The following is a 22622-nucleotide window of genomic DNA, read 5'->3' as shown; positions in this document are numbered from 1 at the left end:
ACATAAAGGAAGAAATACAAGAATTAATGTACGCACGAAGATGGACATGATCAGAAAAAACTGACAATACAGGAACTCAGAATCACAATCAGAACACAATTCAAATATGTCGATTTTCTGCCTGGCGGTCAGCCAATACGGAATATTTGGTACAATGTTAGTATAACCTTTCAGAGATGCTACGATCCTACCAATGGTATATGCTTAAATATCTGCATTATTTTTTCACACTAAAATGTGTGATATTCTAATAAGAAATACTGTTGAGACACAGACACTCTTACATTCCAGGTGCTGGGAGGTGGAGAGTCAAGCAAAGTCAACAAGCAAGCCACCGTAGAGACTGCTATCAAAAGATTTTATAGCAGGGAAAGTTAAGGTGGAAAGAAATTACACATTAGTTTCTCCACCTCTGAGGTAAGATGGACGGGACACAGTAGCTGCCACATTTGAGCCACAATATCAGCGGCAAAAATTCATAACACAAACTTGAATAACATAACATTACTCTTTTTTTTTTTTTGCGACACAAGAAAATGGTCTTAAATCAAGTAATAACAACAAAATCCCATTTTTTTGTCAGTGGCTTCAGCGAGTCAAACATAGTGTTTGTAGCCTTCACGGAGACTCATGTTATAACCTGTTCCTCAGACTAGTTGTTAAGAACGTTACAATTTCAACGTTTACGCTTGTTTCCTGCTTCAGTTACCCCCGACCCTGCCACTACTATCAAGTCGGAGGATCTTAGTCATGCGTTTTTCACTGAGATTTTTAAGACCGTCGTCTTTGTCGGTTTGTACAAGTGCGTGGGTCGTGCCCACCAGGACGACCTCCATATTAATACACGATATAAGTAGCAGCTTAGAACCTCATCAGATGTGATCGAAATAACCGACCATAAGACGGGGGTTGACCTCTATACCAAGACTGGAACATTTTCATTAAACTTCTTGCCACCACAAACGATGCAATTTTAGCATTGATAGTGAAAAGTAAAAAAAAAAAAAAAAAAAAAAATATTCATTTACCCCGTATGCAATCTTCCCCAAATAATTTTCCTCTTGTCATTTCTGTTAAGGACTCCTTAAGTGGGAGATCGTGGCAGACACTGACCAGGGAGAACATTCAAGAAAGAGGAGTACATGAACAGTCAAAACTCGCGAAATCGTAATGACAGAATTGCAAACAAACCAGGGTACGGGTGGGGGTTAGAACCCATGGCGGGTGAGTGGCAAAACTCCAGGCCAGTGCGCAAGCCACTGGGCCACCTGGCTACAATAAGATTCATCCGACTAGGTACTATATATATTTATACATCATACAGAGGTTAGCATGCTAACCTCTCTATGCTAACCTCCACCATCATCCCATGACATCTAGCACCATCCCACGACCTCCACCACCATCCCACCACCTCCACCACCATCCCACCACCTCCACCACCATCCCACCACCTCCACCACCATCCCACCACCTCCACCACCATCCCACCACCTCCACCACCATCCCACCACCTCCACCACGATCCCACCACCTCCACCACCATCCCACCACCTCCACCACCATCCCACCACCCCCACCCCCCTCCCACCCCCCCCCCCACCCTCCCACCACCTCCACCACCATCCCACCACCTCCACCACCATCCCACCACCTCCACCACCATCCCACCACCTCCACCACCATCCCACCACCTCCACCACCATCCCACCCCCACCACCACCATCCCACCACCTCCACCACCATCCCACCACCTCCACCACCCTCCCACCACCTCCACCACCATCCCACCACCTCCACCACCATCCCACCACCTCCACCACCATCCAACCACCTCCACCACCATAACACCACCTCCACCACGATCCCACCACCTCCACCACCATCCCACCACCTCCACCACCATACCACCACCTCCACCACGATCCCACCACCTCCACCACCATCCCACCACCTCCACCACCATCCAACCACCTCCACCACCATCCCACCACCTCCACCACCATCCCACCACCTCCACCACCATCCCACCACCTCAACTACCCTTAAAACAGTCACCTTGGATTGTACAGCTAAGGGTCGTCCGGACTATCGTGGAAAAATGTCACTTGTATATAGGTGCTGACGGAATGGCTGGTCGGCTTGGCGGCTGGTCGGCTGGTCGGCTGGTCGACTGGTCGGCTAGGCGGCTAGTCGGCTGGGAGGAATCTACGGACATTTTCGAGAGACCAATAAATCGTTTGTAGGGCCACGAACAAGCGATATGACGCATTACAATAAATTGACATGCACGGAGATGTTACCCCGTGTCACCTGTGGCATGTCCCACGCTCTGAACCTTGTCCCACGCTCTGGACCTTGTCCCACGTTCTGGACCATGTCCCACGCTCTGGACCTTGTCCCACGTTCTGGACCATGTCCCACGCTCTGGACCATGTCCCACGCTCTGGACCTTGTCCCACGCTCTGGACCTTGTCCCACGCTCTGGACCTTGTCCCACGTTCTGGACCATGTCCCACGCTCGGGACCTTGTCCCACGTTCTGGACCATGTCCCACGCTCTGGACCTTGTCCCACGTTCTGGACCATGTCCCACGCTCGGGACCTTGTCCCACGTTCTGGACCTTGTCCCACGCTCTGGACCTTGTCCCACGCTCAGGACCATGTCCCACGCTCTGGACCTTGTCCCACGTTCTGGACCTTGTCCCACGCTCTGGACCTTGTCCCACGCTCAGGACCATGTCCCACGCTCTGGACCTTGTCCCACGCTCGGGACCATGTCCCACGCTCTGGACCTTGTCCCACACTAGCAGCTGGACCATGTCCCACACTAGCAGCTGGACCATGTCCCACACTAGCAGCTGGACCATGTCCTACACTAGCAGCTGGACCATGTCCCACACTAGCAGCTGGACCATGTCCCACACTAGCAGCTGGACCATGTCCCACATTAGCAGCTGGACCATGTCCCACACTAGCAGCTGGGCCATGTCCCACACTAGCAGGTGGACCATGTCCCACACTAGCAGCTGGACCATGTCCCACATTAGCAGCTGGACCATGTCCCACACTAGCAGCTGGACCATGTCCCACATTAGCAGCTGGACCATGTCCCACACTAGCAGCTGGACCATGTCCCACATTAGCAGCTGGACCATGTCCCACACTAGCAGGTGGATCATGTCCCACACTAGCAGGTGGACCATGTCCCACACTAGCAGGTGGACCATGTCCCACACTAGCAGCTGGACCATGTCCCACATTAGCAGCTGGACCATGTCCCACACTAGCAGGTGGATCATGTCCCACACTATCAGGTGCACCATGTCCCACACTAGCAGCTGGACCATGTCCCACACTAGCAGGTGGACCATGTCCCACACTAGCAGGTGGACCATGTCCCACACTAGCAGCTGGACCATGTCCCACATTAGCAGCTGGGCCATGTCCCACACTAGCATGTGGACCATGTCCCACACTAGCAGCTGGACCATGTCCCACATTAGCAGCTGGACCATGTCCCACACTAGCAGCTGGACCATGTCCCACATTAGCAGCTGGACCATGTCCCACACTAGCAGCTGGACCATGTCCCACATTAGCAGCTGGACCATGTCCCACACTAGCAGCTGGACCATGTCCCACACTAGCAGGTGGACCATGTCCCACACTAGCAGCTGGACCATGTCCCTCACTAGCAGCTGGACCATGTCTCACACTAGCAAGTGGACCATGTCCCACACTAGCAGCTGGACCATGTCCCACACTAGCCGCTGGACCATGTCTCACACTAGCAAGTGGACCATGTCCCACACTAGCAGCTGGACCATGTCCCACACTAGCAGCTGGACCATGTCCCACACTAGCAGGTGGACCATGTCCCTCACTAGCAGCTGGACCATGTCTCACACTAGCAAGTGGACCATGTCCCACACTAGCAGGTGGACCATGTCCCACGCTAGCCAGTGGATCATATCCCACACTATCAGGTGCAACATGTCCCACACTAGCAGGTGGACCATGTCCCACACTAGCAGGTGGACCATGTCTCACACTAACAGGGGACCATGTCCCACACTAGCAGGTGGACCATGTCCCACACTAGCAGGTGGACCATGTCCCACACTAGCAGGTGAACCATGTCCCACACTAGCAGGTGGACCATGTCCCACACTAGCAGGTGGACCATGTCCCACACTAGCAGGTGAACCATGTCCCACACTAGCAGGTGGACCATATCCCACACTAGCAGGTGGACCATGTCCCACATTAGCAGGTGAACCATGTCCCACACTAGCAGGTGGACCATGTCCCACACTAGCAGGTGGACCATGTCCCACACTAGCAGGTGGACCATGTCCCACACTAGCAGCTGGACCATGTCCCACACTAGCAGGTGGACCATGTCCCACACTAGCAGCTGAACCATGTCCCACACTAGCAGGTGGACCATGTCCCACACTAGCAGGTGGACCATGTCCCACACTAGCAGGTGGACCATGTCCCACACTAGCAGGTGGACCATGTCCTACACTAGCAGGTGGACCATGTCCTACACTAGCAGGTGGACCATGTCCCACACTAGCAGGTGGACCATGTCCCACACTAGCAGGTGGACCATGTCCCACACTAGCAGGTGGACCATGTCCCACACTAGCAGGTGGACCATGTCCTACACTAGCAGGTGGACCATGTCCCACACTAGCAGCTGGACCATGTCCCACACTAGCAGGTGGACCATGTCCCACACTAGCAGGTGGACCATGTCCCACAATAGCAGGTGGACCATGTCCCACACTAGCAGGTGGACCATGTCTTACACTAGCAGGTGGACCATGTCCCACACTAGCAGGTGGACCATGTCCCACACTAGCAGGTGGACCATGTCCCACACTAGCAGGTGGACCATGTCCCACACTAGCAGGTGAACCATGTCCCACACTAGCAGGTGGACCATGTCCCACACTAGCAGGTGGACCATGTCTCACACTAGCAGGTGGACCATGTCCCACACTAGCAGGTGGACCATGTCCCACACTAGCAGGTGGACCATGTCCTACACTAGCAGGTGGACCATGTCCCACACTAGCAGGTGGACCATGTCCCACACTAGCAGGTGGACCATGTCCCACACTAGCAGGTGGACCATGTCCCACACTAGCAGGTGGACCATGTCCCACACTAGCAGGTGGACCATGTCCCACACTAGCAGGTGGACCATGTCCCACACTAGCAGGTGGACCATGTCCCACACTAGCAGGTGGACCATGTCCCACACTAGCAGGTGGACCATGTCCCACACTAGCAGGTGGACCATGTCCCACACTAGCAGGTGGACCATGTCCCACACTAGCAGGTGGACCATGTCCCACACTAGCAGGTGGACCATGTCCTACACTAGCAGGTGGACCATGTCCCACACTAGCAGGTGGACCATGTCCCACACTAGCAGGTGGACCATGTCCCACACTAGCAGGTGGACCATGTCCCACACTAGCAGGTGGACCATGTCCCACACTAGCAGGTGGACCATGTCCTACACTAGCAGGTGGACCATGTCCTACACTAGCAGGTGGACCATGTCCCACACTAGCAAGTGGACCATGTCCCACACTAGCAGGTCTGGCCTGGATCTCTTATCTCATAACAATTCTCTTATTTTCATTAAAAATGGTAACTTTTAATTCTTATTCTAATTCTTATAATATTAAATATTAAGCACTTAGCCGTGAGATTATTTATTTATCAACTAAAGTGATTTAATTGCCCGAAACAACAGCATGAAACTACTAGGTAAGAGGTGCAACACTAATGTGGGTAAAAATTATTTTACAAGAAAGGTATGAGACACAAATAACTTCGTCTTCGTTTCTGTAGATGCCTTCCTGTCCCTCTACATTTTAAAATGCTCCAAATTTCAGAATACTCGTGACCTAACCTGATTCCTCCTTTTTCTTCTTCTAGCTCTTCCCTTTACCTCTTTCCTTTTTCTCCTTAGAGTTGTCTTCTGCCCTGTGTATTTGTTCCTTATTTACTGATTTATTTCCCCTTCCCCTCGGTGTTCTTGCTCTTACCCTCTGTGGGCACCTAGCTCCCTCGCAGTGCTCCTCTTTCTTATTATTTGACTGGCTCCTCCTATTCTTACTACCTCCCCCACCGCTACTTCCTTCCACCTCCACTACCACTACTACTACCACTACTACTACTACTACTACTACTACTACTACCACTACTACTACCACCTCCTGCTTTTATATACCCTTCCCGCTCGTCTTTTCGTTAGTTTGACTTTGTAAATGGTCAAAGTCGGACCGAAACGTCGTCGTAAGCTCCTCTCTTCTATGTGCGGGTTATTTGTGTATTCTTCCAGTCACGGTATTGTGCCTTTTTTTGTTATTTAAGGATATGAGGTTTAGCGAGAAGGTTGGTTGTGATGGTTAGGTTAGGTAAGGTTTCCTGACGAGGGTTTTAGTCATGTGATGACCCGCAGCTGGAGGTTTTGGTTATCTAACCTATGTCTTCCGCGGAAGGCTAGTGGGGTGGGGGTGATTTATAAATATGGAAGGTGTAGTAACGAATGCCATAGACTCGAACCAGCGACTCGTAGGCCGTGGGTTATTAGATGGTTGAGATTAGGGGAAGGGAGACATGGGCCTATTTGTAACCTTTCCAAGAATGTTGTGACGATGCTTCTGTTCCTTGAGTAATTCCCCTCTCTCTCTCTCTCTCTCTCTCCCTCTCTCTCTCTCTCTCTCTCAGGGGTAAATTACCCTCACATGCTGGTCTTAGTCATAAGTGAACCAGTGGGTGCAACTTTGGTCCCTGAGTGGGTATGCCAATTACTGCCTTACCCGTCCACCTCGTTTACAGGAAACGTAAGAGTGTCCCGTAGCCTCTCTTGTGGCAGCCAGCGGATCACTAAACCCGTGTGGACCTTTCCCCCCCTACCCCTCTTCCCCCAAGCGCAAAGGGCGACACTGAAAGATGGGGGGGAAAGCGATGTTTCGCCCCACCCGAACGGATTCGTTTTGCGGCGGAAGGCTCGATCCTCCATCCCACAGCAGCAGGTCTGGCCCACCGCCGCAGCCTCTTTCGTCGCATGAATTATTTTGCGCTGCGAGCAGCGATGGCAGGCTGGGGATTCCTGCGACACAAGGGCAATAAAGATTCCTGATTTATGTCGATGACTTGAGAGAGAGAGATACTTTATTGAATACTTCTGCTGATGACCTCACAGCATAGTGCTGACGACCCGTTGATGTTTGAGGTACGTTGATGGTGGGCAGCGCAGACGTTGATGGTGGGCAGCGCAGACGTTGATGGTCGGTAGCGCAGACGTTGATGGTAGGTAGCACAGACGTTGATGGTGGGCAGCGCAGACGTTGATGGTGGGCAGCGCAGACACTGATTGTGGGTAGCGCAGACGTTGATGGTGGGCAGCGCAGACGTTGATGGTGGGCAGCGCAGACGCTGATGGTGGGCAGCGCAGACGTTGATAGTGGGTAGCGCAGACGTTGATGGTGGGTAGTACAGACGTTGATGGTGGGTAGCGCAGACGTTGATGGTGGGCAGCGCAGACGTTGATGGTAGGTAGCGCAGACGTTGATGGTAGGTAGCGCAGACGCTGATGGTGGGTAGCGCAGACGTTGATGGTGGGCAGCGCAGACGTTGATGGTGAGTAGCGCAGACGCTGATGGTGGGTAGCGCAGACGTTGATGGTGAGCAGCGCAGACGTTGATGGTAGATAGCGCAGACGTTGATGGTGGGCAGCGCAGACGTTGATGGTGGGTAGCGCAGACGCTGATGGTGGGTAGCGCAGACGTTGATGGTGAGCAGCGCAGACGTTGATGGTAGATAGCGCAGACGTTGATGGTGGGCAGCGCAGACGTTGATGGTGGGTAGCGCAGACGTTGATGGTGGGTAGTACAGACGTTGATGGTGGGTAGCGCAGACGTTGATGGTAGACAGCGCAGACGCTGATGGTGGGTAGCGCAGACGTTGATGGTGGTTAGTACAGACGTTGATGGTGGGCAGCGCAGAAGTTGATGGTAGGTAGTACAGACGCTGATGGTGGGTAGCGCAGACGTTGATGGTGGGCAGCGCAGACGTTGATGGTGGGTAGCGCAGACGTTGATGGTGGGCAGCGCAGACGTTGATGGTGGGTAGCGCAGACGCTGATGGTGGGAAGCGCAGACGTTGATGGTGGGTAGTACAGACGTTGATGATGGGCAGCGCAGACGTTGGTGGGCAGCGCAGACGTTGATGGTGGGCAGCGCAGACGTTGATGGTAGTTAGCGCAGACGTTGATGGTGGGCAGCGCAGACGTTCATGGTGGGCAGCACAGACGTTGATCGTGGGCAGCGCAGACGTTGATGGTGGGCAGCGCAGACGCTGATGGTGGGTAGCGCAGACGTTGATGGTGGGCAGCGCAGACGTTGATGGTGGGCAGCGCAGACGTTGATGGTGGGCAGCGCAGACTTTGATGGTGGGCAGCGCAGACGCTGATGGTGGGTAGCGCAGACGCTGATGGTGGGCAGCGCAGACGCTGATGGAGGGTATCGCAGATGTTGATGGTGGGCAGCGCAAATGTCGATGGAGGGCAGCGCAGACGTTGATGGTGGTCAGCGCAGACGTTGATGGTGGGCAGCGCAAACGTTGATGGTGATCAGCGCAGACGTTGATGGTGGGCAGCGCAGACGTTGATGGTGGGTAGCGCAGACGTTGATGGTGAGCAGCGCAGACGTTCATGGTGGGCAGCGCAGACGTTCATGGTGGGCATCGCAGATGCTGATGGTGGGTAGCGCAGACGTTGATGGTGGGCATCGCAGATGCTGATGGTGGGTAGCGCAGACGTTGACGGTGGGCATCGCAGATGCTGATGGTGGGCAGCGTAGACGTTGATGGTGGGCATCGCAGATGCTGATGGTGGGCAGCGTAAACGTTGATGGTGGGCAGCGCAGACGTTGATGGTGGGCAGCGCAGACGTTGATGGTGGGCAGCGCAGACGTTGATGGTAGGTAGCGCAGACGCTGATGGTGGGTAGCGCAGACGTTGATGGTGGGCAGTGCAGACGTTGATGGTGGGCAGCGCAGACGCTGATGGTGGGTAGTGCAGACGTTGATGGTGGGTAGCACAGGCGTTGATGGTGGTCAGCGCAGACGTTGATGGTGGGTAGCGCAGACGCTGATGGTGGGCAGCGCAGACGTTGATGGTGGGTAGTACAGACGTTGATGATGGGCAGCGCAGACGTTGGTGGGCAGCACAAACGTTGATGGTGGGCAGCGCAAACGTTGATGGTAGGTAGCGCAGACGTTGATGGTGGGCAGCGCAGACATTGATGGTGGGCAGAACAGACGTTGATGGTGGGCAGTGCAGACGTTGATGGTGGGCAACGCAGACGTTGATGGTGGGCATCGCATATGCTGATGGTGGGCAGCGTAGACGTTGATGGTGGGCAACGCAGACGTTGATGGTGGGCATCGCAGATGCTGATGGTGGGTAGCGTAGACGTTGATGGTGGGCAGCGTAGACGTTGATGGTGGGCATCGCAGATGCTGATGGTGGGCAGCGTAGACGTTGATGGTGGGCATCGCAGATGCTGATGGTGGGCAGCGTAGACGTTGATGGTGGGCAGCGTAGACGTTGATGGTGGGCATCGCAGATGCTGATGGTGGGCAGCGTAGACGTTGATGGTGGGCAGCGTAGACGTTGATGGTGGGCATCGCAGATGCTGATGGTGGGCAGCGTAGACGTTGATGGTGGGTAGCGTAGACGTTGATGGTGGGCATCGCAGATGCTGATGGTGGGTAGCGTAGACGTTGATGGTGGGCAGCGTAGACGTTGATGGTGGGTAGCGTAGACGTTGATGGTGGGCATCGCAGATGCTGATGGTGGGTAGCGTAGACGTTGATGGTGGGTAGCGTAGACGTTGATGGTGGGTAGCGTAGACGTTGATGGTGGGCATCGCAGATGCTGATGGTGGGTAGCGTAGACGTTGATGGTGGGCATCGCAGATGCTGATGGTAGGTAGCGCAGACGTTGATGGTGGGCATCGCAGATGCTGATGGTAGGTAGCGCAGACGTTGATGGTGGGCAGCGCAGATGATGATAGCGCAGATGACGCACACATCTTCCTCTCCTGACTCACTCCTGCCTCAGCCTGGCCATGTATGTGTGCGTCAACAACAGTCTACCTTAAATATATATATATATATACATTTGCATTATTGCCTGATTATCGCTGACTCGCTTCTTATATGATGGATCTGCCAATCTCATCTCCATCATTAATTCAGAAATGCGCAGCAACAGCAACAGCAGCAGCAGCAATTCAACTGCTGGGGATTCGAGTGCGACTTGACTGCTGTACGAGAGAGTCTTGACTGCTGTACGAGGGAGTCTTGACTGCTGTACGAGAGAGTCTTGACTGCTGTACGAGGGAGTCTTGACTGCTGTACGAGAGAGTCTTGACTGCTGTTCTGATCGCAGCTGTCGACTAGGTAGTGATTACATCATCTCCAGCGAGTTCTTATTTTTGCGCAGCTTCTCACTGACAGCCTGACTGACGCACCAGCGTACAAGAGGCTGCCAAGGTCGCTTTGCGGGTAGGTAACTCATTACTGATTAAGACACATGAGCAACAGTTGGGTATCTTTGTTGGTGAAACGCTTCGTCTACACAGTAGGCTTCTACAGTCAAATACAGAGGCAGCAGGTGCAGGAGTGAAACGAAGATGATGTAATCTGTCCATCAACTTTGGAGATATTACCTGGATACCTGGAGGTTCCCTGGAGGTTATTCCGGGGATCAACGCCCCCGCGGCCCGGTCCATGATCAGGCCTCCCGGTGGATCAGGGCCTGATCAACCAGGCTGTTACTGCTGGCACGCAGTCCAACGTACGAGCCACAGCCCGGCTGATCCGGCACTGACTTTAGGTATCTGTCCAGCTCTCTCTTGAAGGCAGCCAGGGGTTTATTGGCAATTCCCCTAATGCTTGATGGGAGGCTGTTGAACAGTCTTGGGCCCCGGACACTTATGGTGTTTTCTCTTAGTGTACCAATGGCGCCCCTACTTTTAATTGGGGGCATTTTGCATCGCCTGCCCAATTTTTTACTTTCGTAGGGAGTGATTTGTGTGTGCAGATTCGGGACCATTCCTTCCAGGATTTTCCAAGTGTAGATTATGATATATACAGTCCCTCAGTCTTGAGAAAAGTACAGCAAATGCTGGGAGAAGTGACTGAATAAGCCACTGGCCGGCTAAACGTTCCTTAATAAAGATTACCAAGGTGTACAAGTGTCTCATTCTTCAACTTGTCGGTTTTCTGAACCGTTTACGTGATTAAGGGATTACCAACCCATTCCCGGCTGTCTTCAAGTGGGAACTCCACTAATTTCTCATATCATTTCCTGGTCTGCTGGGCTGTAGTGCATACGTTGGACTGCTGGCAGCGGGCCCCAACAACCTGATTGATGGGGCCAGTAACACGGAGGTCTGGTCTGGGACCGGGCCGCGGGGACGGTGACCTTTGGTAGTGACAACAGGTTAACTACTAGCTTCACTCTTCACTAGGGAAACACTTTCACTCTAATGAGTCCGAATGGCAAGTCACAGGCACTCCTCCGTGGCCCGATGTGGTGCCCATGGCAACCAATATGGCCATAAGGCAGAGGGTACCACACAACGGGCCATCATATGATCCGCTTCAGGGGCTCGTCCCTGATGGCTGTGACAGTAACATAGGGGCCCTCCACGTCTGTGTTGAAGTAGTGACACTGGTTCCACTCCTTACTGAGTTTGGGACTCACGTGCCCCTTGTTGAGCACTCACAAGGCCGGGAGCTTGAGCCTGACAAAAAGTATCTTGCGTCAGCACGAGCAATCAGAAATACATAGTGCAGAGAGGATGACAAGCTGGCTACAGCTTCAGTATGAAATAAGCTTCATGGTGATCGTGTGTTCTTCAGCGCTGTGCTTCTTCCCCGCTCAGGGATGATCACTATTTGCTAGTCTCCCCTTCCTCTCCCCAACTTCCCCAACTCTACCTTCCCTCTCCAGCACCCACTCACTCCCTCTCCAACTCTTGTTCACCCCAGTCCCAGATTTATTTTTCCTCCTACTACCACTTAACCCCAAACGCAGTTCCTTGTACTCAAACGCCTAACCCACCTCTAGACCTGCTACACAGGTACACCTCTAGACCTGCTACACAGGTACACCTCTAGACCTGCTACACAGGTACACCTCTAGACCTGCTACACAAGTACACCTCTAGACTTGCTACACAGGTACACCTCTAGACCTGCTACACAGGTACACCTCTAGACCTGCTACACAGGTACACCTCTAGACCTGCTACACAGGTACATCTCTAGACCTGCTACACAGGTACACCTCTAGACCTGCTACACAGGTACACCTTTAGACTTGCTAGACAGGTACACCTCTAGACCTGCTACACAGGTACACCTCTAGACCTGCTACACAGGTACACCTCTAGAGTTGCTACACAGGTACACCTCTAGACTTGCTACACAGGTACACATCTAGACCTGCTACACAGGTACACCTCTAGACTTGCTACACAGGTACACCTCTAGACTTGCTACACAGGTACACATCTAGACTTGCTACACAGGTACACCTCTAGACCTGCCACACAGGTACACCTCTAGACTTGCTACACAGGTACACCTCTAGACCTGCTACACAGGTACACCTCTAGACCTGCTACACAGGTACACCTCTAGACCTGCTACACAGGCACACCTCTAGACCTGCTACACAGGTACACCTCTAGACCTGCTACACAGGTACACCTCTAGACCTGCTACACAGGTACACCTCTAGACCTGCTACACAGGTACACCTTTAGACTTGCTACACAGGTACACCTCTAGACCTGCTACACAGGTACACCTCTAGACCTGCTACACAGGTACACCTTTAGACTTGCTACACAGGTACACCTCTAGACCTGCTACCAGGTACACCTCTAGACTTGCTACACAGGTACACCTCTAGACCTGCTACACAGGTACACCTCTAGACCTGCTACACAGGTACACCTCTAGACTTGCTACACAGGTACACCTCTAAACCTGCTACACAGGTACACCTCTAGACCTGCTACACAGGTACACCTCTAGACCTGCTACACAGGTACACCTCTAGACCTGCTACACAGGTACACCTCTAGACTTGCTACACAGGTACACCTCTAGACCTGTTGCACAGGTACACCTCTAGACCTGCTACACAGGTACACCTCTAGACCTGATACACAGGTACACCTCTAGACCTGCTACACAGGTACACCTCTAGACCTGCTACACAGGTACACCTCTAGACCTGCTACACAGGTACACCTCTAGACCTGCTACACAGGTACACCTCTAGACCTGCTACACAGGTACACCTCAAGACATGCTACACAGGTACACCTCAAGACCTGCTACACAGGTACACCTCAAGACCTGCTACACAGGTACACCTCTAGACCTGCTACACAGGTACACCTCAAGACCTGCTACACAGGTACACCTCAAGACCTGCTACACAGGTACACCTCAAGACCTGCTACACAGGTACACCTCAAGACTTGCTACACAGGTACACCTCAAGACCTGCTACACAGGTACACCGGAGGACGGTATACATAAATTTCTACATATACTTAGGCAGAGTTTTCCTACATACACATAATGTTTTGGCATTAAAACTAAGTATGTTATGTATATTAATCACAAGTATACATGTTCTGTTTCAGCATGAGTACGTGTTTATCTGGAGTTTATCTGGAGAGAGTTCCGGGGGTCAACGCCCCCGCGGCCCGGTCTGTGACCAGGCCTCCTTAGGTCAGTGTCCCAGGATGCGACCCACACCAGTCGACTAACACCCAGGTACCCATTTTACTGATGGGGAACATAGACAACAGGTGGAAAGAAACACGTCCAATGTTTCTACTCTGGCTGGGAATCGAACCCAGGCCCTCACCGTGTGAAGCGAGAGCGTTAACCACCAGGCCACCAGAGACCGTGTGGTCACAAGTATACATGTGTGGTCGCAAGTATACATGTGTGGTCACAAGTATACATGTGTGGTCGCAAGTATACATGTGTGGTCACAAGTATACATGTGTGGTCGCAAGTATACATGTGTGGTCACAAGTATACATGTGTGGTCGTAAGTATACATGTGTGGTCGCAAGTATACATGTGTGGTCGCAAGTATACATGTGTGGTCAAAAGAAATATACATTTGTTTACGCAAGTATACATGTGTAGACACAAGTATACATGTGTCTACGCAAGAATACATGTGTAGACACAAGTATACATGTGTCTACGCAAGTATACATGTGTAGACACAAGTATACATGTGTCTACGCAAGAATACATGTGTAGGCACAAGTATACATGTGTCTACGCAAGTATACATGTGTAGACACAAGTATACATGTGTCTACGCAAGAATACATGTATAGGCACAAGTATACATGTGTTCCAGCAGTTATTAAATGTAAAATCGTAAATTGCTGCATATGAAGGATTATTTGTGAACCTCCCAGTACAACCCCATCGCCAAGTGAGGGATGGGAGGTGCCACCCATCACCAGACAGGTGAGAGAAGGGGGCGGCGGCGGCGGAGCTGCTGCCACCCATCACCCGGGGTGCTGGACCCAGGGGCAGGCGAAGGGACTGGTGAAGGGGGGGGGACTGCCAGGCTCATCGCTAGTTTACCAACGCTTCCAACCATCACCAGAAACAAAACTGTTCACTAATCATCAGTTTGTCTTCATTACGATGCAGGTCGCATGTCCCTGCCTAATGCATGGCGCTACCACCCTTGTAATGAGTCCCTCATTAACATACTTCCCCAACATATGTATCATAAACAGTCATAGAGAGTGGGCTGGGACTGTCCTCTGGACAAGCCAGCTGGGGTCAGTACCCTGCCATCCAACTCTAACCACTACGGGCGCTAGACACCAACTTACAGGAAGTACTCTGGCCTTTACAGCTACGGCTCAAGTGCCAATGATAAGTACCGCTGCTGAATTAGGAATCCTGGTGGAATGAGGTTCGTTTAGCGAATATCAAAACGTCTTCGTAGATCGGATTCTCACAGTGGCTTTTTATTCCGGTTTTTTTCTCTCTCTCCTCCTCGTGAACGTTAAGAAACCCACTAAACACATTTTTATTCGCAATGATCTCCAGGTATCGTCAGGGAATGTTGTCTGTCATAAATTGTGGAGAAGTTATCAGTGGATGGGTGGGGAGAGTGGGTAGACAGTTGTGAATGTGGAGAATAGTAGTGGGTGAGATAGACTGTGGGTGGTGTAGTCGCTGTGGGTGGGGTAGATAGCTGTGTATGTGGGTGCAGTCACTGTGGGTGGGGTAGATAGCTGTGGATGAGGGTGTGTTAGTCACTGTGGGTGGGGTAGATAGCTGTGGATGTGGGTGGGGTAGATAGCTGTGGCTGTGGGTGGGGTAGATAGTTTTGGCTGTGGGTGGGGTAGATAGTTTTGGCTGTGGGTGGGGTAGTCACTATGGGTAGGGTAGATAGCTATAGCTGTGGGTGGGGTAGTCACTGTGGGTGGGGTAGATAGCTGTGGTTGTGGGTGGGTTAGATGGCTGTGGCTGTGGGTGGGGTAGATAGTTTTGGCTGTGGGTGGGGTAGATAGTTTTGGCTCTGGGTGGGGTAGCCACTATGGGTGGGGTAGATAGCTTTGGCTGTGGGTGGGGTAGTCACTGTGGGTGGGGTAGATAGCCGTGGCTTTGCGTGGGGTAGTCACTGTGGGTGGGGTAGATAGCTGTGACTGTGGGTGGAGTAGTCACTGTGGGTGGGGGTAGATAGCTGTGGGTGGGGTAGTCACTGTGGGTGGGGATAGATAGCTGTGGGTGGGGTAGTCACTGTGGGTGGAGTAGCAACGTGGGTGCGGGTAGAGTGGTGATGGTGGGCACCTCAGACGCCGCCGACAACGCCAGGTCCTCCTGACAATATCATCCTCCATCAAATAATTAGGCTAGTGAGTAGCGGATGTCCAGCTTAAGATGGCGCTTAACGAGAAGCTTTTGATCAACGAGTGACAAAGGAAGACGCTTAAACATCAACTGGTAAAAATGCAGACACTGTATGCACTGTCCCTCCAACCCGTCAGCCAGTCACTGACTGGACCGTGTTCTCCACGATTACTAATCAATTAACCTCTTGTCTTTGGCAACCCCCTGTGAATATTTTGTCTCCTGCCATCATCAGTTACCTGGAGGTTACCTGGAGGTTATTCCGGGGATCAACGCCCCCGCGGCCCGGTCCATGACCAGGCCTCCCGATGGACCAGGGCCTGATCAACTAGGCTGTTACTGCTGGCCGCACTCAGTCCAACGTACGAGCCACAGCCCGGCTGATCCGGCACTGACTTTAGGTATCTGTCCAGCTCTCTCTTGAAGGCAGCCAGGGGTTTATTGGCAATTCCCCTAATGCTTGATGGGAGGCTGTTGAACAGTCTTGGGCCCCGGACACTTATGGTGTTTTCCCTTAGTGTACCAATGGCGCCCCTACTTTTTATTGGGGGCATTTTGCATCGCCTGCCCAGTCTTTTACTTTCGTAGGGAGTGATTTCTGTGTGCAGATTTGGGACCATTCCTTCCAAGATTTTCCAAGTGTAGATTATGATATATCTCAGTCCATCAGTTTCTTTCAGAAAATTTGTACGCAAAATTTCCGGTTTTAAGTCTATATCTATCAGGATTTTTTTTTGTTTTTTGTTTTTGAGATTTTGTACTAATTTAAGCTAACTTGACATAAATAGAATTTAATAGAACAACGGGATTTAAAGGCAATTAATCTGATGTAAATTACTTACAGTCTGACTTGTGGTTGACACATTCTGTAGGTGGTAACTATCCTGGTGTGGTTGTTACATTAACTAGTGGTAACTATCCTGGTGTGGTTGTTACATTAACTAGTGGTAACTACACTGGTGTGGTTGTTACACTAACTAGTGGTAACTATCCTGGTGTGGTTGTTACATTAACTAGTGGTAACTACACTGGTGTGGTTGTTACATTAACTAGTGGTAACTACACTGGTGTGGTTGTTACATTAACTAGTGGTAACTACACTGGTGTGGTTGTTACATTAACTAGTGGTAACTATCCTGGTGTGGTTGTTACATTAACTAGTGGTAACTACACTGGTGTGGTTGTTACACTAACTAGTGGTAACTATCCTGGTGTGGTTGTTACATTAACTAGTGGTAACTATCCTGGTGTGGTTGTTACATTAACTAGTGGTAACTACACTGGTGTGGTTGTTACATTAACTAGTGGTAACTACACTGGTGTGGTTGTTACATTAACTAGTGGTAACTACACTGGTGTGGTTGTTACATTAACTAGTGGTAACTATCCTGGTGTGGTTGTTACATTAACTAGTGGTAACTACACTGGTGTGGTTGTAACATTAACTAGTGGTAACTATCCTGGTGTGGTTGTTACATTAACTAGTGGTAACTATCCTGGTGTGGTTGTTACATTAACTAGTGGTAACTATCCTGGTGTGGTTGTTACATTAACTAGTGGTAACTATCCTGGTGTGGTTGTTACATTAACTAGTGGTAACTACACTGGTGTGGTTGTTACATTAACTAGTGGTAACTATCCTGGTGTGGTTGTTACATTAACTAGTGGTAACTACACTGGTGTGGTTGTTACATTAACTAGTGGTAACTATCCTGGTGTGGTTGTTACATTAACTAGTGGTAACTACACTGGTGTGGTTGTTACATTAACTAGTGGTAACTATCCTGGTGTGGTTGTTACATTAACTAGTGGTAACTACACTGGTGTGGTTGTTACATTAACTAGTGGTAACTATCCTGGTGTGGTTGTTACATTAACTAGTGGTAACTACACTGGTGTGGTTGTTACATTAACTAGTGGTAACTATCCTGGTGTGGTTGTTACATTAACTAGTGGTAACTATCCTGGTGTGGTTGTTACATTAACTAGTGGTAACTACACTGGTGTGGTTGTTACATTAACTAGTGGTAACTACCCTGGTGTGGTTGTTACATTAACTAGTGGTAACTATCCTGGTGTGGTTGTTACATTAACTAGTGGTAACTATCCTGGTGTGGTTGTTACATTAACTAGTGGTAACTACACTGGTGTGGTTGTTACATTAACTAGTGGTAACTACCCTGGTGTGGTTGTTACATTAACTAGTGGTAACTACACTGGTGTGGTTGTTACATTAACTAGTGGTAACTATCCTGGTGTGGTTGTTACATTAACTAGTGGTAACTACACTGGTGTGGTTGTTACATTAACTAGTGGTAACTATCCTGGTGTGGTTGTTACATTAACTAGTGGTAACTACACTGGTGTGGTTGTTACATTAACTAGTGGTAACTATCCTGGTGTGGTTGTTACATTAACTAGTGGTAACTACACTGGTGTGGTTGTTACATTAACTAGTGGTAACTATCCTGGTGTGGTTGTTACATTAACTAGTGGTAACTATCCTGGTGTGGTTGTTACATTAACTAGTGGTAACTACACTGGTGTGGTTGTTACATTAACTAGTGGTAACTACCCTGGTGTGGTTGTTACATTAACTAGTGGTAACTATCCTGGTGTGGTTGTTACATTAACTAGTGGTAACTATCCTGGTGTGGTTGTTACATTAACTAGTGGTAACTACACTGGTGTGGTTGTTACATTAACTAGTGGTAACTACCCTGGTGTGGTTGTTACATTAACTAGTGGTAACTACACTGGTGTGGTTGTTACATTAACTAGTGGTAACTACACTGGTGTGGTTGTTACATTAACTAGTGGTAACTACACTGGTGTGGTTGTTACATTAACTAGTGGTAACTATCCTGGTGTGGTTGTTACATTAACTAGTGGTAACTACCCTGGTGTGGTTGTTACATTAACTAGTGGTAACTACACTGGTGTGGTTGTTACATTAACTAGTGGTAACTACCCTGGTGTGGTTGTTACATTAACTAGTGGTAACTACACTGGTGTAGTTGTTACATTAACTAGTGGTAACTACACTGGTGTGGTTGTTACATTAACTAGTGGTAACTACCCTGGTGTGGTTGTTACATTAACTAGTGGTAACTACATTGGTGTGGTTGTTACATTAACTAGTGGTAACTACAATGGTGCGGTGGTAAATATCGCGGGAGTAGCCAGTTAGTACATAAAATGGGAGATATCTCTTCGTGCGTCATTACATGTTAGCATTTCTCAATTAGCCTTCAATCTGGAAAGAAAACTTTGCACTCGCGGCTTGTTAATGATCCAGGATGTGCTGGAACGTTGTCTCACAGTCCCTCTCTGATTTTTGAGTTAATTGTGTAGTGTTCCAGCAGTGGTACGGAAACCTTCATTTATTCAACTTTTAAGCAAGTCTCTCCAAGACGCCGGTGTTGCATGTTACTTAGATGCCAACACACACACACACACACACACACACACACACACACACACACACACACACACACACACACACACACATACATATATATATATATATATATATATATATATATATATATATATATATATATATATGTATATATATATAAGTAGTAATCGATCACATTACCGAAGTTCAAATTTCTTATGGAACCGTGACTGGAACGCAAAGAAAGACAACTAGGAAACTAGATCAAAATATAGGAGACCATTCAAGGAGAAACGTCCTAATATCATGGTAGGAAGTGGAAATTAACGTTGCTACAACTCACAGAAAGATTCCCAACAGTCAGGAGAATCGAATCTCCACAGACACAAGAGGAGCCCCTGCTTCAACCAGAGCTGCGTGTGGGTCAAAGGCAAGGAACAAGAGAGCGTGGAAAATTACAGAATGCGGATGACAGCAGAGGACAGAAAACCAGGAAAGCTAGAAACAGTTGCACAAAAATAAGAAGAGAAACAGAAAGGTCATTCAGAAATGTCATAACAGCGGAGGCCACAAAGAACCGACAGGATGGGATCACGTAGTAAGACTAAGAACATTACTCACCTAAAATGACTGAGGTATGTTAGAAACTAAATACAAGATTTCAAGAAGTCTTATTTGAGGCAGTAAGACCACTGTCAGGAACCAGGGAGGAAGTACGAACCAAATACAACTACGTAACATCCATACAATAAAGAATGACATGCAGAAGCTACAAGGAGACCTAGAGATGCAAATTATGGGTCCTGACGACATGCCACCATAGGTATAGAGAGGAGCAGAAATCTTGCAAAATCCAATACATTTTGTTAGAAAGGAAAGGCAGCTACAGGAAAACTGGAAAGCAGCAAAGGTATACAAGCAGAGAACAAGAGGCACTGAATCACAAGATAGAATAACTGACGTGTATATTGATTGACCAGTGATAGAAAAAGATAATCAGAAAAAGGTTGGTGGAACACTTGTAGAGGAAGGACGTGGTTACTGAAAATGAACTTGATTTTAGAAGAGGTAAACCTTGCATCACCACCAACTTGCTAGACTTCTCAAACAGAATAGAAAAAAAAACAGGGATGGGTCATTTGCATATTTCTGAATTGCCGGCAATCTCACACTGGAATTTGATCAACAAACTAGAAAAACAAGCAACGGTGTGGGAGGGGGAGACAAGCGCTTCAAATGAACGCTGAATATCACAAGAAGAAAAGGCAGAGACGGTGCTGAAGGAGATATAAAACTGGGCATGGGTAACGAGTGGGATCCTCCATGGGTTGGTACTGACACCATAGGAAAGCGACAGCCTCTCTTATGCAGGTTAGTTTGGCACTGTGCTACCGCCTGTAATGCCAACTGCACGTTGCTTTAGATAGCCACCTTCCCTCACCGGCAATCCCACAAATGGAGATCTAGTTCTTGTCCCTTCAAAGCCAGCCTCGTGGTAGAGCGATGACTTGGAACAAACAGTATATAGATTACATGCCTCTCAATCGTACCTCCATCTTTCTCACTCACTCTCAATCTAATCTCTGTTCTCGCTTCCCACTATCCCTTCATCTCTCTCTATATTTTTTATACTCTAGCCTTCTCACCTTCTCTATATTCATCCCACTTTCCCTTTATTCTTTTCACCCTTTCTTAGATCTTTCTCACTCCATCTCTCTCTCGCTCTCTCTCTCTCTCTCTCTCTCTCTCTCTCTCGCTCTCTCTCTCCCCGTCCAACATTCATCCTCCTACTAGCTTCCACCACAAGAAAAAATCTTATAACAACATACCACTTTAAACCATCGCCCGCAGCAGCGATTAAGACGAGGGAGCGGGAGATGTCGGGTCTGCCTCCATGATGTCTGCTCTAAGCTGCTGATGTCCACACATTGATGTCTGATTACGGAGTAGCAGGTGAGAGGCTGACGTCTGGACGTCCCTCCTGGCTCCTCAACCTACTATAAGACTGGTCTTGGGTGCTAACCCTATGATTCCCATATTTTTTTTATTTATCAAATTGCGAGTGCAACCGCAATGAGCAGCAACTATACTGTATATCAGGGCTACTCAACTACTATGAGCAAAGGTCCACTTGGACAAGTACCAAGGTATGCAAAGGTCCGGATACCAATGTTCAATGTATGCAAAGGTCCGGATACCAATGTAGAATATATGCAAAGGTCCGGATACCAATGTTCAATGTATGCAAAGGTCCGGATACCAATGTAGAAAATATGCAAAGGTCCGGATACCAATGTAGAATATATGCAAAGGTCCGGAAACCAATGTAGAATATATGCAAAGGTCCAGAAACCAATGTACAATGTATGCAAGGGTCCGGATATATATGAATTACCATTGAATGAAAGAAAATATCACTATTAAGCTATGCTAGAATACTGTATTCCATTCATTGTATGCGTTCCATTCAGATAGAATAATGTATTAATCCCGCTCTTGTGTACCACCTGATTCTCAATGTGGTAACACTTGTTATTTTAACTAAGCTCGCCGTCCAACTACATTATTATTATAATCAAGGGGAAGCGCTAAACCAGGACGATTATACAGCGCCTGGGGGGGGGATGTGAAAGGCATTCAGGCTTAATTCGGGGAACTGGAGCACAGATCCAATTTCCTAAATCAAGAGCCCCTCACCAACATCAAGGAACCTTCCTGGAGGGGCCGTCCAACTACAACACTCAGAAGGTCCGGATTCGGACCGCGGGCCGACAATTGAGCAGCCCTGCTCTATATTATACATATATAGTGGGAATCATAGACAGCTACTGAACAATGTCTTTTTTCGGCACATGGGATGATTTTCGTATATAATGTTCTAATATGGTTCTGTGTCTCATCTCAGTCTTTAGTTTCCATCTGTGTTCCTTCTCTATGTTCCCTCTTTTTGTATGTCAGTCCATCCCAATCCTCGCTGTCATGTTATACGTCGTTATACTAAGCATGTTATACGTCGTTATACGTCTCAAGGGACTTCGTTCTTCTAAAGTCGTTGGATTCAGTTTAGTCTGTTCTCTCAGTCTTCCCTCATCTCCGAGATTGATCTTTCTTGTGGCTCTCTGATCTTTATCAGATGTTTGTTTTATGTTGGTTCTTCTTACTTAATCAGTGAGCTGACATATGCTATATAGAGAGTCC

The sequence above is a fragment of the Cherax quadricarinatus genome, chromosome 15, assembly GCF_038502225.1.
Source record: "Cherax quadricarinatus isolate ZL_2023a chromosome 15, ASM3850222v1, whole genome shotgun sequence".
NCBI lineage: Eukaryota > Metazoa > Arthropoda > Malacostraca > Decapoda > Parastacidae > Cherax > Cherax quadricarinatus.
This window is presented reverse-complemented; position numbering follows the sequence as displayed.